This window comes from Nyctibius grandis, chromosome 5 (genome assembly GCF_013368605.1).
Source record: "Nyctibius grandis isolate bNycGra1 chromosome 5, bNycGra1.pri, whole genome shotgun sequence".
In the NCBI taxonomy this organism is placed as follows: Eukaryota; Metazoa; Chordata; class Aves; order Nyctibiiformes; family Nyctibiidae; genus Nyctibius; species Nyctibius grandis.
The window spans coordinates 78,375,110-78,381,561 of NC_090662.1; positions in this window are offsets into that span (position 1 = coordinate 78,375,110).

Here is a 6,452-nt window from a genome sequence, read left to right on the forward strand (position 1 = left end):
GTGTCAAACAACTGTCATGATCTTTCACACATGCAGAATTTTCTATATGCTGATGAAAGCTTTTTATTGCATTGTGTGTAAAGAGGGAAACAAACGGCACATTTAAAATCCTGCCTTAAAATCCAGGCAGATTCCAGCAGGCACCACAAACCTGTGTTAGCACTACAAGCTGCAGCAGACAGGGGGTTGTATTGAAAAAATTTGTTCTACCATACCACGTAATAAACAGCTCTTTAAAAAACCTCTTCTGGTTACTGGCAGTGTAGGTAGGAGAGCTAACCTCCCACCTACTGGAACTCTCTCAAGTCCATGGAAAGAATATCAGTGATTTTACTTTGGAACTGGCTTTAAAAGGGTGCGTATCTTACACAAAATCAAAGAAGCTGCCTTTCTGTGAAACAAGGGTATATATATTGTCAAACTTTTCCAAATAGAGCTGGCTTATTGGTCATTGAAATCATGCCCATCGAATATCTGAAGATATTTGTTACCCTGATGAACTTTGTTAATCCCAAGAACCCACAGTTAACCTCTACTGAGAATTGCTATATTTCTTATAAATTCTCAAAAGTAAATATATTTTTTCCTAAAGCTGTTACCAGGTTATCATAGTTGACCGTCTTCTGTGGTTTTCCAAGGAATCTTTGGGATCCTGTATGGAAAAGTACGGTGTGTTACATATGGAAACATGTTTGCAATATGTACTGGGCTTGGAAACTTCCATGGCTTGGAAACTTCGTGATACTGAAGGATTTATTCTATCATCAATAGAAATATTAGATACTTCTGAGAATCTTTCATGGATGTAGGCTCTTTGGATCTATAAAGAGAGTGAATTTTCAGCTCAAACAAGTGCCCAGCATTAAAATCTCCATCTTGAAAGGACAGAGTGAGTTTTAATAGGCATTTCAGTGCCAAGACATGTCAGTCAAATTATTATTGGCTCTAGCTGCACTCTCACAAGCTGTTACATTCTTTACCTGCAGCAGAGTGGCACTCAAAAAGGTGCAAAATTCTTCTTTGCTTTTGAAAACACCAATGAAAGTTAAAAAACCCCCACACCAAACCCTCCAATCTAATTCACACAACTGAAAAGCTCTGATCTACATACAAGAAGGTTAGACCCACAAGCTTCAGTAGGAACTGTCCTTTGAGAGACAGAAGTAACCACAAAGCCGAAGTATTTAATAATTAATGTGAAATCCATAAAAATATCTGATTCTGGACATAAATTGAAATGGACATGAATTATAGCCTTATTACTCCTGTTACGACACATGTATGCATATGCATGTATGTACAGTATTACATCAAGTTGCACAAGTCACAATAGTCTCAGGCTTGCTCTTATCCCAGTTCCAAATTTTTTAAGACATAACTGCATCTCGCAAATAAAATCAATCTCACTGAAGTGTTACATGTCATATATTCCCAGTATGGGAATTTTCTATAATGAATAAAAATTACATTGAGAAGAAGGGGAAGGGGGAGAGAAAGAGAGGGAAAGGAAAATCAGAATTGCTATTTTTAGATTACAATGTTTTGAAATGTGATCTGCCCTTTAGTCTAAGATTTTCCAGCTGTCCTGTCTTCTTTTTTTCCTACTCCTTTTTCTTTATTGCGAGGGAATGGTTGAGATGGGTGGGAAAATCATATATACACAAAATAGCTTTGCCTAGAAACTCTAAAAGTGTGTTTGGCCTCGCAGAAAAGAAGTCCTATGTGAATCTGGGGAGTGGAGGCTAGGGGGTGTTTTGTGGGGAATCACACTTCTATGTAATTACAGATCTTGTATACATATAAACAAAATCCACCTTAAGATCAGCAGAGAAAAGACTTGCTTACTTGTCTGATGGCCAAGAAAAATTAAACTAGAGCAGGCTATAAATAGAAGGAAGAAGCAAATTGAGAAAAAAAGCCCTGATGGTTGAGAGAAAATGTTCTTCCTTGCAAAAGGGTTAGAGTTCTGCTTACAAACTTTGCTAGATCTGGTATAAGCCTCTTTTTCTTCAGACTTCATAAGAGCTATCATGACACAGATCTTTCCTGTAGAGCTTTTAGACCATCCCTTGGGAATGCCTCCAAATGAGTGTCAAAAAGTTTCATCTCAAGACAAGGCTCAAAGTGCATTTCAGATAACATGAAAGGACAACAGTAAGAAATTCCACAAACAAAAACCTGCAACCATTCCTTGCCTGTGTCCTTTTTTTTCCAGGTAAGAAAAATACAGCCTGTTACAGTTCTCAATCATCCACAGCTCCGGAATCAGCTCTCTGTGCTGATCCACGCTTATTGTGACAGTCTCTAAGGGGTGATCTGCCACCTGAGAACTTCCAGACACAACTACATCATCTGCTCACAGCTCTCCCACCTCCCAACATAAGAGCTGGAGCTGGAGCCAGGCGGCAGGAAGCACCTGTAAGTATTTTACATCCACCGGGACAACACCTCCCAACTTGCAGACTTCTCATCTGGCCAAATACAGTCAGGGACCTACCACCTCCTCCTCAGGTAGCCAGAACCCTGGCCAGGGCACTCATAAGCAGCCACACCTCATGGGATGAAAGTATTTCCTCTCTACCATAAAATGCATCATTTACTATCACAGCCTTTTTCTCCATTGGGAACATCTGGCGATGGATATTTGCTCCTCTTGCCCTTCCTCCTCTTCTCCCTCCATTTTTCCAGCACCCCTGCACATGCTAAGCCCCAGGAGGTTTCACAGGAAGGAAGAAGGAGGTTGTACGTTGTCTGAGAAGGGTTTATAAGCTGCCCTTCTGGCACAGAACTAGAATCAGGACATTGTTTATCTACGTGTCTGAACTAGAGGAATAGGCACAATGACGCTGCATGCCACTGGGTGGTTCACAATGAGTAAATTAGTCTGCAGTACATTAACGAGCACATCACCACAGCTGCAATTCTCTCTCCCTTTCTCCCTGACTTTGACTATGCCAGGTAATATCCTCACAGCTACAGTGCAATGCCAAATGTACTTTGGATTATTCCACGTTTACTGAATAACATAACAGTTTCTGGAGACAGAGCTGGAGACAGAGCTGGAGACAAGGCTACCTACACGGTCTGGGGTCCATCCAGGAAGTCAAGTCATCTAGTCAAGATAGGAAGAGACAGAACCAAAGACAAGACTTCCAACGTTGTAGCCCAGACCAGAGACAGGAGCAGAAACAGGGCTATAACACAGGCCTGGTGTCCATCCTGGAAACCCTGTCAGCAACTCAGGACAGCAAGAGATGGGCACATCCAAACATCACTCAGGCACTCTGGGGGCCCATGACTGAGCTTAATGGAGTTTGTGGACCAATGGGCAGGGGCTGCATGGATGGAGGCCCTGGGTAAGGCTAGTCAGGGCAACTAAGGGCTTTTGGTTCACTCAAGGCCCTGACAGCTGTAACTCGGCAACAGAGCTTGCAACATGAGGGAATTACTGTCCTTTAGTAATCTAGCAGTGCTCTGTCCCTTTGCTCAACTCAGCTCAGCACACCAAGTCTTAAAGGGATGGTCCCTCAAGGGATTGGTAAGGTCAGTAGATCCATAAAATCTCCAGATAGTAGTTGTCATGCAGATAGGTAATTAGCAGTGCTCTGTCCCTTTGCTCAACTCAGCTCAGCACACCAAGTCTTAAAGGGATGGTCCCTCAAGGGATTGGTAAGGTCAGTAGATCCATAAAATCTCCAGATAGTAGTTGTCATGCAGATAGGTAATGCTTGTCCAGCTACCTCCACCCAAGAATTCTGTAGTGCACATGAAAGAACTTAGCATCCCTATGTAGACACCCAGATCAGTAGGAGAGATACAGCATATTTCATGGCATCTCCAACACTTTGCTCTCTTCAAGAATAAAGCTGTGAATGGAGTACAGAAATCTGCAGAAGTCTGGAAATAAAAGCAGCATTTAAATTGGGTTCCCCAACCCTTTATCCTGTTCTTTGACATCAGGATATCTAACACCTTGACTGGCTCCTTGAAGTTAACTGGAGGAAAAGTATCACTTGCTTTTGTTTGGGTTCAGCTAGACTTCTTAGTAACACTCATGGTCATGTTAATCATTCAAAGCAGTCAGAATGTTCTCCTTTTTTAAAACTCTGTGAGATAAGACCATCAGATGCTCCTGCAAGCCGATCTGAAGACACTGTGTCTCTGTCTGGAAGAGAGCCACTCTTAACTCTGTTTTCTAATGTAACATCTTTACCAACAGTACTGTCCCTCTGCTCTCCTGCAGCCTAAACATAGTTTTGCCGTCTAAATCCAAAGTTCCACTTTGGTACTACCAGGCATTTAAAGTTTTAATCTTAACCTTCAAGTTTGAGAACAAAAACCCCCATCTAACTTGTGCCATTTCCAGTCAGAACCAGCCTTGCTGTAGTGTGTTCCATTTTATAAACCCCAGTCCTTGAGGGCAAACAGCTAGTTGTTTAAATGGTGTTGTGCAAATATTCTAGAGGTGAACAATCCCCCAAACACCTGCTGATGTACTTAATGCCTGTGCATTTACTTCTAGCCATAACATGCATATGTATAATCTCTGTCTGTGAAGAGACATTATGGAAAAAGTTTTAAAAAGGCAGGAATGTTCAAGCCACCTTCTAGCTTTTCTTTACCAAAAAGACAGAAAGAGAATGTCCAGATAAGTGTGATCTCAGACCAAATGCTGAGAGGATTTAATTCCTTTTAATATATTCATGTGTCAGAAGACACACATACATAATGGAGGGCTTCTATTTTGTATGGAAAAGTGGCCATACAGTGACTGGATGATAAATCACTTCCCAGCTTTGACAACTTTCTGTGAACAAGACTTAATATAAGGCAGCCTGCCGGAGGGATCAAAACCAGCACAGCAGCCCCTGCTCACAGTAGGGCTATTGACCATTCTGGTTTGCTGTCCTCCCCTCCAGCACCAACTTACTCAGGTGCCCCACACTCCGTGAAAGCAACCCACAAATGGCTAAGAGCAATAATCGAGAGCAGAAACAAGTTCTTTCACAAGTTGAGATGGCAGTTTATGCCCAGAAGCAAAAGAACTGATAAACCTCATAATACTTTAACCTCACAAGTTAACTGCAGGTATTATTCCTATTCAAGTGCTTAATCCTACCCTGACTCTAAAACTGTTTGCCTCCATGTCCCACAGCAACAAATTCCACAGGTTGATTAGATGCCACTTTAAAGTTTACTGCCTTTCAAGTGCTTTAAATATGTAGTCTTCATTTTACTATGTTGATCCAGCATGAAGAGATAAATGGAAGTGTCCAGTTAATTACAAGCCAGTCAGCTCTCATCCTGGTAGAATAAGAGCTGTCCAGGTAACCAAGAGCTCCTAATGGCAAGGACATTCTTAAACTAAGAAGGAAAGAGTTGAGGTTCCAGCCATCTTACATGGATGTGAGAAATGACAAGGAACATGAGGCCAAATTTTCTGAAGTGGCCTACCCTTGTTCCCAGAGAAATTTTATAACTTGGTTTAGTGGGAGCACAGTGATATATTGGAAGAATCCTGACTTTAATTAACACCTCAAATCCAGAAATTTATTCCCTCTATCAAAAACAAGTTAGGATATGACCATAAATGTATTTTTCTTTCAGAGGCAAATCAGCTCCCACAATAATCAGTATAGCTGGACCTATTTGGCTAAGAAGCAGCATTGCAATGGTGGTTTAAAAACTTAGAATCAGTACGTCAAGTTCTTCAATACTACAACTCCTGCTCCTTCTTTACTCAGGTCAGGATGTTCACCTCATGTGAGTCTGCAGAAAAACATAAATATCCACTAGTATGCTTTTTACCATACATTTTAATGTCAAAAATACCAGTTCCATAAAACCAGAATTCTTAATGGGAACATGTTAATTTAGAATAAACTTGTATCACAAAATCACTTCTAAATTTTGAATGGAATTTTCTGTAAAGTTGAGTTTCAGTAATTTGACACACCTGCAATACAGGTCAAAACCTTGTTTCATTGAAAAAAATAATTTGTGAGACTGCTCTGAGATGACAGAAAGACTAAGCTACCAATAGACTCACAGCCAGCAATCATCCAAGACAAACTGTAAGTATCTAAGTCTCAATAAAGCAGAACAAAGAACTACAGTGGAGTGTCAGGCCTAGTCAGCCACTGTATAGTCAGAACCTAGGGGAAGCCTGAAACAAATTAAAATTACTCCGTTTTAAAGCTTGGTAGAACAACTTTTTTTTCTGTGTGCAAAAAAATTAACATGGAAATCCTCTTATCATGTGTCAGATATTAGATTGCCTGGGAAGGAGGAAAACCAAGGACCACATTGGTATGAGACAGGAGAGAGACACACAAGAGGCTGACCAAATAACTTCAGTGTAGATGATAGCCTACTGATTGGGGCTGTCAGCTGGGATATAAAAAACTGGATTTAAACCTCTGCTAAGTCATTCTCTGCCAACGCACACAAGT